The sequence below is a fragment of the Phoca vitulina genome, unplaced genomic scaffold, assembly GCF_004348235.1.
Source record: "Phoca vitulina isolate PV1807 unplaced genomic scaffold, GSC_HSeal_1.0 scaffold58, whole genome shotgun sequence".
Taxonomy (NCBI): domain Eukaryota; kingdom Metazoa; phylum Chordata; class Mammalia; order Carnivora; family Phocidae; genus Phoca; species Phoca vitulina.
The window spans coordinates 7697948-7710477 of record NW_022589761.1 but is presented as its reverse complement, the minus strand read 5'-3'; the positions used below and the strand labels follow the sequence as shown (position 1 = coordinate 7710477).

The 12530-nt window shown below is 45.0% G+C and overlaps 1 pseudogene; it reads left to right on the top strand.

Moving 5' to 3' along the window:
* Nucleotides 1-2619: 2619 nt before the first annotated feature.
* Nucleotides 2620-2705, top strand: LOC116623480 (annotated as a pseudogene).
* Nucleotides 2706-12530: the final 9825 nt, after the last annotated feature.

Sequence of the window (12530 nt, the reverse complement as noted above, 5' to 3'; positions counted from 1 at the left end):
TCTATCTATCTATCTATCTATCTATCTATCTATCTATCTATCTATCTATCTAGAGAGAGGGAGATATTTTTACAGATTTTTTCTTGGGGTTGACTTCTAGTTTATAGTGTTGTGGTCAGAAAAGATGCATGGTATGACTTTGATCTTCTTGAATTTGTTGAGGCTTGTTTTGTGGCCTAAGATGTAATTTATTCTGGAGAATGTTCTGTGTGTACTAGAAAACAATGTGTATTCTACTGTTTTAAGATGGAATGTTCTGAATATATCTGTTAAATCCATCTGGCCCAGTGTGTCATTCAAAGCCATTGTTTCCTTGTTGATTTTCTGTTACAATTGACATCTTAAACTTATAATTATCTAGCTTGAATTAATACTAACTTTGCCTCAGTAGTATACAAAAACTCTCTTCCTTTACAGCTCTGCCCCCCCTTTTTGTTGTTATTGTCACAAATTACGTCTTTATGCCTGTGTGCCATCAACACAGATTTATAATTATTGCTTCATACAGTTGTCTTTTATTTTTTTAATTAATTTATTTTTAAAGATTTTATTTATTTCTCTAATTGACAGAGAGAGAGACAGCGTGAGAGGGAACACAAGCAGGGAGAGTGGGAGAGGGAGAAGCAGGCTTCCAGCCAAGCAGGGAGCCCGATACGGGGCTCGATCCCAGGACCCTGGGATCATGACCTGAGCCAAAGGCAGTCACTTAACCAACTGAGCCACCCAGGGGCCCCCATACAGTTGTCTTTTAATTCATATAGGAATTAAGACAATTATAGACCAAAAATATATGAACACTGACTTGTATATTTACTTATATAGTTATCTTAACTGGGTGTTCTTTATTTCTTCATGTGGATTGAGTTATTGTCTAGTGACATTTCATTTCAGTCTGAAGGACTCTCTTCCTATAATTTTTTTTTGAAAACCAGTACTCCTGAATATTATAATGTGGCAACTCTGGAGATCATATTTGCCCCCTTCCCCAGGGTTTACTTTGGCTGCTTGTTATAGTTGTTGATATTCATTTATTCAGTGGCTTTTCTGAACGAATTTTGCAAAGTCTAAATCCTTTGTCATATGTGGCCATGGAAATCTCTGTTCTATTGGTTTGTGGGGAACTAGTGATCAATAGAAATTTTCTTTACCTGGAACCAAAAACAATCCCCTAGTCTTTGCAGATGGGGTGTGTGTGTGTGTGTGTGTGTGTGTGTGTGTGTCACACTTTCAATCCTTTAGGCATTTTGCAACTATGCCTTAACTTTCATTTCCTGGTTGGACAGAGCCTGAAGGTAAATCAGAGGTGAATCTTAGGGCCTTCCCTAGTAACAACTCATGAAGATACAAATAAAAGTAATTTATTGAAGCTTTAGTTTTGGTGATAAAAGTATTTCAACATCTTAAATTATTATTATCCTATTATATCCTATCATATAATGGAAGATACCTTAACTCTTACAAGGAATGAGTTTGCTGTTTATCTACAGTTCTGAAGTGATATCTATCACTTCAAAAAGTAAAATGTAAAAAAGTAAAAATGAAAAAAGTAAAATGGTTTATAATAAAATAATGAAAACATGAAACTTTATATATACTTTCATATGTTTGCAAATACTTATATGAATGCTGGAGAACATTAAGGAAAGATGTTCATCATCTTGTTAACACTGGGACTGGGTCAGAGGATGAAGTGGAGGGAGAACATTGACTTTTTCCTATATAATTAAATAGATGAAGTAAACCAATTAAAAATGCCTGAAGGGAAGGGGAAAATAAAGCAAAATTAAAAAAAAAAGTCCAAAAGTGGCAGTGTATCGTTGTGACTTAGCTTGCAGACTCAGAAGCTATCTTTGTGGTACAAATCCATGCTTTCCATTTGCTGTGTTACATTGGACAAATCCTTCTAATGCCTTTTCTGGTCTTATTTTCTACATTTAAAAACTATGAATAGGGGCACCTGGGTGGCTCAGTCGTTAAGCGTCTGCCTTCAGCTCAGGTCATGATCCCCGGGTCCTGGGATCGAGCCCCGCATTGGGCTCCCTGCTCAGCGGGAAGCCTGCTTCTCCCTCTCCCACTCCCCCTGCTTGTATTCGCTCTCTCGCTGTGTCTCTCTCTTCAAATAAATAAATAAAATCTTAAAAAAAAAGCTATGAATAATTGTACCTCTCTCTATATATTTAAAGTTTGTTTGTTTGTTTGTTTACATTATCTCTATACCCAACATGGGGCTTGAACTCATGACCCTGAGATCAAGAGTCCCACGTTCTTCCCACTGAGCCAGCCAGGTGCTCCAAAATGTCACTTCTTTCTAAAATAATCTATAAGTTCTAGGCAATCTCAATCAGCATACCAGCATCAGTTTTTAATAATAGAATTGACTAGCTCATTCTAATTCTCAGGTGGAAGACAAAATGGGCCAGAAGAGCCAGAAACGTTTGGAAGATAATTACATAATGGAAGGACTTGCCTTATCAAGAGCCAAATATTCCATAAAGCTTCAGTATGGTATTGGGACAGTAACACAAACAGAAGAGAGATGGAAAGAATGATTGTTCTGTAAATGGTGTGTGGACAGTTGTTTATCCATGGGGGGGGGTGGTTACATATCTACCTCACACCTTGCTCCCTTCAGCAGCACATATACTAAAATTGGAATGATACAGAGAAGATTAGCATGGCTGCTGCACAAGGATGACATGCAAATTCATCTCTACCTCACACCGTACCCCCAAAATCAACTCCAAAGGAAATGTAAAAATCAGAAACTATTACAGAATTAGAAGAAAATAAAGGAGTGTTTTTTTTTAATTGCAGGATAAGAATACTTTTGCATGTAAGAAACAAAATTCAGTATACATAAAGGAAGAGAGCGATAAATATAACTTAGTGAAAATTGAATATTTTAAAAGTCCAATGACGCCATCCCTTCCAGCCAAGATATGTACACTGAAACTGAAAGCTCTGGGACTGGGGCGCCTGGGTGGCTCAGTCGTTAAGCGTTTGCCTTCGGCTCAGGTCATGATCCCAGAGTCCTGGGATGGAGCCCCGCCTGGAGCCCCGCATTGGGCTCCCTGCTTAGCGAGAAGCCTGCTTCTCCCTCTCCCACTCCCCCTGCTTGTGTTCCTTCTCTTGCTTTGTCTCTCTCTGTCAAATAAATAGATAAAATCTTTAAAAAATAATAATAATAAAAAGAAGGGACTAATTCCAATTCAGGCCAAGGGAGCAGAGACTGGGGACTAACATCCCCTCAACCCCCCCCCCCCGCCCCAGGGGAGAGGGGCGCCTGGTAGAGACAGAGAAACGTGATTAGGCAAAGGTATGGTGTAAAATAAAGATAAAAATACCGGAATAAAGTAATAAAGATACCGCCTTAGTTGATGCATCTCCCACCTTTCCCATCTCCCCCTTCCCCCAGCTTCTATCATGCTGCAATTCTGCCCTCGTCCCAAGTGTCTCAATTTAAAACCTCGCGGAAAAGATAAGGATTCTCCTGTCACAGCCTTGGGGAACCTGAGTGGGCAGAGGTGTGGAGGAGCCCGTCCCCCCACCCTCCCACCCCGCCACGGGTACCCTGCACCTGCCCCCTCTTCCAAAATCCGAACTGCCCTCTCAGTAGCCGGCGAGAGAGCCGGTCTAGCAGGGACAAGAGCCAGTACGCGACAAATGTTTGGGGTAATCAGGAGCAGAGGAGTGAGATTAGCGCAGTGATTTAGGAAACAGCCCCGACACTAGAAAAAACTCTGCCGTGAGAGACGGCACACTGAGGCCTCATAGGGATATAAGAGCCAGTTAGAGAAAGAAAAATTGTGGGAGAAAGGAGCTAATCAAGACCTGGACGACCCTAAATTCCCATAGCAACGCCTCAGCGTCCCTTGGTGTGCAGGATTCCTTCCTAGGGGCCTTTTGTTGTTAGGAGGGCTGGTCCCCGCGGGTCACTCACAGCCGGATTGGCCCAGCCTCGCAGGCCTCCCACTAGCTCCTTTGTTGTTGGAAGGACTCGCCCCCGCCAGTCATTTTCAGCCGTGCTGTACCTCCCAGTAGGCCTCCATTTGGCCCCTGGGGACGTTAGGGAGGCTCTTCTTCCAGCTGTGACCAATCCAGGCTTAGGAACGCACGTCTGTCAGTCACGGTCTGTTTCCTGCTCTCCCTTCACTCAAAACCACGGTCCACACGCACAGCACTGTCTGGACATCAACGCGACCGCCTAGATCAGAACCAGAGAGCCAGTCTGCAAAATACTGTTTCCTCTATTTGGAAGACAATCGCGGAGTAGAAGAATGGGGCTCTGAATTCCGTGGGTGGAGACTGGAGTCGAGGGGCCCGCGGATCCCGGGGGATGCCAAGAAACACACACACACACACACACACACACACACACACGAGGGCCATGGATCCCTTCGAATTAGAAATTTTAAAATGTTACCCCAAAGACAGTTCCAGATACCCACACAAAGAGGAGTTTGCTGTACTCTGATTGCTGGTTAGAAACGTATTGGATTTGGTTTTGCCCCTGGATTTGGTTTTGCAAAGAAGGGGCCCGGCACCGCAAGTGTCTCTTTGATTTTATTCATTAATGTCTTCACTGTCCATTTCCTTTATTTTATTATTTATTAGCCCATTGATAATGAGACCTGCTGTGTGCAAAGTCAGGTCTCGGAGTTCAGGGGTCGTAAGACCTGGACGAGGACAGGGGGTCTCCGTCGCCGAGTGCAAATCTCCTAGACGATTCAGCCAACAGCGCGAAAGATGATTGCAAAGTGGGGGTGAGGCGCCCAGAGCAAGCGTTCTTGCCTGGACTCCCGCAAGAAACCTTTGTTACTCTTTGTAGGCGGGTCGGCCGTAAACACTTTTTATTGGTCAATGAGAGGCGAGCCCTTCCTTTTTTGCACATCCATTGGCTAAGGCCTCTGTCTATATTTGAGATACCTGCATTCTTCCTTTCTTCCTCGGTGTTGCTTTGAAACCGAGTCCAGTGTATTTAATCGTGTTTCCCATTGGCCACTGTTTCCGGAAGCCCGCCCCCACGCGGAGGCACAGGCAAGCGCGAGGCCGGAAGAAGCTGTGCAGGCAGATGGGGCTGAACGTGGTTTCAGAGCTTTACGTTGGGCTGGGAAGAGACCGCAGGACGTGGGACGTTCGGGTCCGCGCGGCGTGAAGTCCTCCGGGTCCGTCCTGCGTGCCTGGGAATTCGGCTGTCGCGACGGCGAGAGTCGGGACTCGGGCTGGAAACCCGAGCGGTTAAACCTCCAGCTCTTTCTGGTTTCCAGCCGGACTAGGTGGGCGCCCGCGCAGAGGCTGATCAGACCTCCGACTGGCAGGGTCTTGGTATTAAAGGTAAAAGCAGGCATTTTCCAGCCCACCCGGGTAAAACGCCCTTTCATTTTTTGGTAGGTTTTTTTTTTTTTTTTAAGATTTTACTTACTTATTTAACAGAGAGCCCGCACAAGGAGGGGGAGCGGCAGGCACAGGGAGAAAGAGAAGCAGCCTCCCCTCTGAGCGGAGAGCCGGTTGTGGGGCTCAATCCCAGGACCCTGGGACCATGACCTGAGCCGAAGGCAGACGCTAACCGACTGAGCCACCTAGGCGCCCCTGGATTTTTTTTTTTTTTTAAAGATTTTATTTATTTATGTATTAGCGAGCGAGAGAGAGAGAGAAACAGCATGAGAGGGGAGAAGGTCAGAGGGAGAAGCAGGCTCGCCGCTGAGCAGGGAGCCCGATGTGGGACTCGATCCCAGGACTCCAGGATCATGACCTGAGCCAAAGGCAGTCGCTTAACCAACTGAGCCACCCAGGCGCCCGGATTTTTTTTCTTTTAAGGGAAAATATGTTCCTGACTTTGGTACCTTACTATTAGTAATAATTCCCCAATTTCTTTTTTTTTTTTTTTTAAAGATTTTATTTATTTATTTGACAGAGAGAGACACAGCGAGAGAGGGAACACAAGCAGGGGGAGTGGGAGAGGGAGAAGCAGGCTTCCCGCCGAGCAGGGAGCCTGATGCGGGGCTCGATCCCAGGACCCTGGGATCATGACCTGAGCCGAAGGCAGACGCTTAACGACTGAGCCACCCAGGCGCCCCCCCAATTTCTTTAATATCTTATTTTTTTGACAGATATACATAGTTCTTGTAAAAGGAACAGCCAGTTAAGGAGGTTTAGGGATTTTTGTTTTGTTTAAAAACTATAACCGTGGTTTGACTCTTTTAGTAATAGATAATAGGACTACCTTCCCAAACCCTTTAAAATGTTACTCAGTGAGTGGATCTCTTATTTTTGTAGGATTTATTTCATAGCTTTGGATGAGAGACCTCATACAGGCTTAGGTCCTTATGCCAAATGCAATTTTATCGTTGGGTATGTTGCATTTTCTTCTTTGACCATGCATCAGTTTAGAAGTGTGTTTACTTTCCTGAGTTTTCATTTTCTCCTTTTTCTTCTGCCTTGTCTAGCTCACAGAACAAATACTAAGAGAAAAGAATAACTTGAGGGATTTGGAGAGATACTTTGTACTTTAAAAAAAAAGTTTTTATTTATTTATATGACAGAGGGAGAGAGGAGCACAAGCAGGGGGAGTGGCAGAGGGAGAAGCAGGCTTCCTGCAGAGCAGGGAGCCTGATGCAGGACTCAGTCCCAGGACCCTGGGGTCATGACCTGAGCCAAAGGCAGCCGCTTAACGACTGAACCACCCAGGCGCCCCACTTGTACTTACCACTAAGATTTTTAGTCATTGAGCATCAGGAACAGGCCTGGGAGGCCAACAGCCTCATTCAGATCCCAGATGCAGCCTTTATTAGCTCTCTGACCTTGAACCCACCAATGAGCCTCACTGTGGCTTTGATTCGTCATGGGGAAAATGGTAGCATCCAGAGTGGCTTGCTGCCAGGTTCACATTGATGATCCAGGGGAAGTGCCTGGCCTCCATCTCTCCTTGCTGCTCCAACCTTTGCCTTGTTAATTGAAGAAATACTACTATAAACACATTCTGGAGGTGTGTCTGGCATTTACCCTCCTAATGATTTATGGAGAAACCTTCACATTTTCAATTGTTTCCTTTGCTTTCTGTCATTCCTAACCTACCTGATTCTATCTGATGTGATCTTGTGTGTGTTTGCATAGATAGAATTTTGGCTTACCTTTCTCTTCAGAGTCTGATTGCCCGCACCCTACCTCTACCAGGATGTAGAGTTTCTCAGGACTCACTTCCAGCCCATCTCTAGAGTCCTGTACTATTTCCCGTCCCTCCCCGTCACTGCAGCTTTATTGCTTAAACATTTCATGATGGGCATCCCTCCCTGACTTTGTATTATGTTAAATTATATTGAGTTATTGTTCTCTGTGTGTCCGTGCTGTATTACAGTTCATGGAGGCAGGTGGGCCTAGGTTAAGAATTTGCCTTCTGCTCCTGAAGGAGAGGTCACAAGGAGTTGTTGAGCAGAGATGGGGAGACACTGGGCTGATGTTTCCTTAAGGGTTCCCCTAAGAAGGGGGAGGCTGAACCTTCTCAAGCAAACTTGTTTTTATTCTTTTAGGTCTGAATTTTGGGCAAATCTTGTAGAGATTAAAGAGGTAAGACTAAACTTTCAACATTCGCACTGAGAAAGGCTGAGGAGATGAGTTGGGCTACAGCTTGGGGTGGCAAAATGGTAGACAGGTGGACAGCAAGAAAATATAACCCAGAGGGAGAAGAGAAAATACCCCTCAGAAATCAGGGCAAAATCCCAAAGTGTCTCTTTCCCCACGGTATCACCAGGATGTGGATTCCCCTCCCAGTTCCAAACCTGCAGTGCCAGTGAAGGACAGCGGAGCTGTGGGGATGAGAGTTTGATCACTCCATTCAGGTGCACACCCAGATACATGTGTGGCACCTCCTGGCATGCTGCCCCCTGGATAAGTTCAGTGCTTCTCCATGCACAGCATATGTCTATTTCAGATGAGACAGCCAGTCTATATGGCATGTGCTGATTTGGTTTTGATCTCATGTCATGGTGATAATCAAGACAGTGACCCTTAACAGTTTAAAATTCTTCAGCTTGCCGGTCTGTGATTGGGATAGTTTTTTTTTTTAAGATTTTATTTATTTATTTGACAGAGAGAGACACAGCAAGAGAGGGAACACAAGCAGGGGGAGTGGGAGAGGGAGAAGCAGGCTCCCCACTGATCAAGGAGCCCGATGCGGGGCTCGATCCCCGGACCCTGGGATCACGACCTGAGCAGAAGGCAGATGCTTAACCGACTGAGCCACCAGGTGCCCCTGGAGTGTATTTTATATCTACACCGTTTCTCAATTCAAACTAGCCATGTTTCTAGTGCTCAGTAGCCACATGTGATGAGTGGCTGCGTCATTGGACAGCACAGCTCTAGGGAATGATTTTATGTACACTCTCCACCTCTCTTCCTGCCTCCTTCACTCTCGTGGACCTCCACACCCCTGGAGTTGGTGACTTTTGCCTCCCTCTTTCCTCTCTTGCCGTTTGTTGTGTTCCTTTTCCGATAACGGAGACTCATTTCCAATTCCTTAATATTCTGGCCTGATTTCTTCTGTCTTATTTTCCTTTGAGGGTCACAGTTTTTTCCTCTATCCCCCGTTTCAGCCTTTCCCCATAAGAGGTGCCATGCTTTTTTGTCTTGGTTGGGTATTTATTTGCAGTTACTTACTAATGATTATTTTCTTTGTCCCATCAGTTGAGTTAGACACTTTCCCCATTTTTTTCATGACAGATCTCCAGATTAATTTTAGAGTTAAACTGGAATGCATAAATTTAGAGGTGTGTAGCACCCCTTTTGTTTCTGCCTTGATTTTTAAAATAGCATATATAGCTATATATGTATTTTAGGATATAAGATCTCACTCTTAAGTATTGCTTTGCCTCGTTGACTATTTTTATAATTATTTTTATATCTTTTCTATGTATTTTAGGGTTTCCATTAAACTGATGTAAAATTTTGTGTTCTTTTATATGAAAAATAAACATTTATTTAAAAAAAATTTCTACTCGACTGGTTATTTTTATCTAGGAAAGTCCATAAAAATGGGCATATCAGTGACATTCCTTCCTGTGCTATAATGGAATGTTATCAGGAAACAGGGTGTCAGGTCTCAGTGAGGGAGGGTAGAAAGTAGGGGTTATCAGAGTGCCGGGGTCCCAGGTTTTCTGGAAGGTTTACGTGGGTCCAGTGGTTGGGCCTGTCACTACCTGGCCGAGCACTTCCTGAGTGGTACTATTTGTAGACATGATGCTGTCGATGTTCTTGCATCATCTTGGAGGTTTTTATGTTGCAGGAGTTTCCAGAGAAGCCCCTACAGGCAGGCTTCAAGTCCCTTGTGCTGCTGCCTTGCTCTTTAGGATCTCCCCCTGACCTGGTGTTAGAGTAGAGCCTAGTGTGTTCCTTGGACAAGCAGCATCACAGCTACCTGGAAACATGTTAGAAACGCACATACTCAGGTGCCACACAGGCACTGAATTAGAAACTCACGGGGAGGCCCAGCAATCTGTGTTTACTAAGCCCCCCAGGTGGGTCTGTTGCAGCAGCTTTTTTTTTTTTTAAGATTTTATTCATTTGAGACACAGAGATACAGAGAGAGAGCATGAGCAGGGGTGAGGGGCAGAGGCAGAGGGAGAAGCAGGCTCCCCGCTGAGCAGGGAGCCCGATGCAGGACTCGATCCCAGGACCCTGGGATCATGACCTGAGCTGAAGGCAGACGCTTAACCATCTGAGCCACCCAGGCGTCCTTGTTGCAGCAGCTTTTGAGAAGCATTGTATCAGACGATGTTTGAGTTCATGCTAACTTAGTCAGACACCTGGGTCTGCTCACTGCCTGGACTTTGTGCAGGCGTCTGGATCTTCTCGGAATCCCTCTCCTGGACTTAATAATCCCTCCTACTTGAAGTCTGTCTTCCACAGCCTCTGCACTTCCTGGCTTTTGTTTCTAGTGAGTTCTGTGGTATGTACTTCCATGTCTGTGACACTGTGAGAGAAGTGGCCGAGGCTGGAATTGCCACCTACTGCTGAAGGCAGTGGCGGTGTTTAGAAGGGAGGCGAGGAGCTGTGTTTGTGTGTGTCTCACAAGACAGACTGATACTCGGGTCGCCTGGGTGGCTCAGGCGTTGGGCGTCTGCCTTCAGCTCAGGTCATGATCCCAGGATCCTGGGATCGAGCCCCGCATCGGGCTCCCTGCTCAGCGGGAGGCCTGCTTCTCCCTCTCCCACTCCCCCTGCTTGTGTTCCCTCTCCTGCTGTGTCTCTCTGTCAAATAAATAAATAAAATCTTTAAAAAAAAAAAAGACTGATACTCAATAACTGCTTTGTTTTTACTTCATCTCCTGTTGACTTCACAATGTGAGTGCAGTCTGTGTAAACCTCTCTACTGAATGATGCACAAATACAAGTATTTACGTGAACATATGAAGTCTGCATATGTGGATAAACTCCCTTACATATTTATTTATCCGTCATTACATCTCTGTGGTGTCTTATCTGATTCCTCGACCTTATTTTCTGTCACTGTACCCATCTCTACTTGAATGTATATGAAATATTTTATTATAAAAATAAACAGGGGCGCCTGGGTGGCTCAGTCGGTTGAGTGGCTGCCTTCGGCTCAGGTCATGATCCCAGGGCCTGGGATCGAGCCCCGCATCGGGCTCCCTGCTCGGCAGAGAGCCTGCTTCTCCCTCTCCCTCTCCCTCTGTCTGCCGCTCTGCCTGCTTGTGCTCTCTCTCTCTCTGTTAAATACATAAATAAAAATAAAAAAAATGTTAAAAAATAAAAATAAACAGGTACTATGTTTACTTTGTGTTTTTTCTCTCACTGGGGAACCTCCTCCCTTCTGGAGCTTCGGTGTGGGACCTGCTCTACCTTCTGTGGCCAACTCTTTTGGAGCAAGAAGGTGTTGCCCACCACCCTGTGGCTGCAGGTGACATAGCAGAGGTGTGGGCAGCCATCTCTTACCCTTGAACCTGAGTTTCCGCATGAGATTTAACTGCTGTATGTCTTTCTGAGGACAGGATTGTGCTCATTTTCCTCATCTCCCTCTCGAGGGGCTGTTTGCTGTGCTTATTTACTCCCCATTTGTCTACTCCCCATTTGCCCATCACCTGCTGATGTTATCCATGCTCTCCTCCCATCTGTGCACAAGATGGGAAAGGCTCTACACTTGACTTTCTCTTGTTTTTTATTCAGTGTCAACCCCTGAATATACCTTTCAGGGGCACTTGTCATCTTCCAATCTAGCCACGATCCTTGTGCACACACCTCCCCAAAGACTGTCTCTCTGTAATGATTTTATGCACAAACTGCACTTCTTCCTGCCTCCTGCATCCCCATAAGTGCCCCACCCCCCACCCTCATCTGATTCTTTCTTCCCTATCTCATATCCTACTTTTATGTTAGTTTTCTGACCTGAAATGTGATTACTAGGTCCTTTGTTTTCTGCCTTAATTTCTAAGTCATAGATTACTTTCAGGCTAAATTGTCACAGAATTTAGAGAAATATTTTACTTACCAGATTACCATTTTATTATAGAAGGATAATATAGGAACAGCCACATGGAAGAGATGCATAGGGCAAGGTATGGGGAAGGGTCACAGAGCTTTCATGCTGAGTGCACCACTCTCCCCGAGTCTTCATCAATCTGGAAGCTCTCCAAACTCCCATCTTTTTGTTTTTTTTATGGAGGCTTCATTACACAGGCATGAACTAGTGATTGATTCAACCTCCAGCCCCTTTTCCTTCCCTGAAGGAAAGAAAGGGGAGTAAGTTCACAGAGTCACATCATCACCTGACCTGCTGTTATATTATGTTTGACTTATTATAGGTAACCTATCAGCTTGGGTCTCTCTTCACTGACTGTGTAAACATGTCTACACATTGGGATCTGGATTATCTCAGGATCCCACCTCCCACCCCCTGCACCCCAATCCCTTCTCTAAAGCTTTCAGTCCTTCCATTTCATGTGTGCTCTTCATAGCCCCATGCCTGATTTTGGTTCTTACTGAGTTCTGTTAACCCCTTTGTGAGCTGTGCCAGCAGGACAGGAATAGGGCACTAGGCTGATCCTTCCTGAACACCATCCAATGGGGTAGGCTGATACTAACACACAAACTTTGTTTTTTTACTTCTCCAGGTAAAGTGATATTGGAAGAGATTCTGGAGTGGGATGTGAAGATTCAAGAGTAGTCTCTGAATATTTGCATCATGATAGGTCTTGGAGGTGCCTGGTGGGTGGGGCTTTGGAAGGTTCAGTTATCAGGGAATTGTGGATATTAAGGAAGTCAGGAAAGAAAAGATAACTCACAATTCAGCAATTCAGGGTAAGCTCCCAAAGGCCTCCTTCTGGCTACTTAATGCGCAGAAGCCAAGCCCTCACTTCCTATCAAGACTACAGGCCAATAGGTACCAATGAAGTTCATATAGTGTAAGATCTATTCATGCCTTTCCCCACAGCCGGGACTCTGGAGGCAAAATGTAAGGGGGCACCATAAAAACTCAGTAATCAAGATAAGTATTTTAAGGTGGTGTCTCTGAAAGTCAAA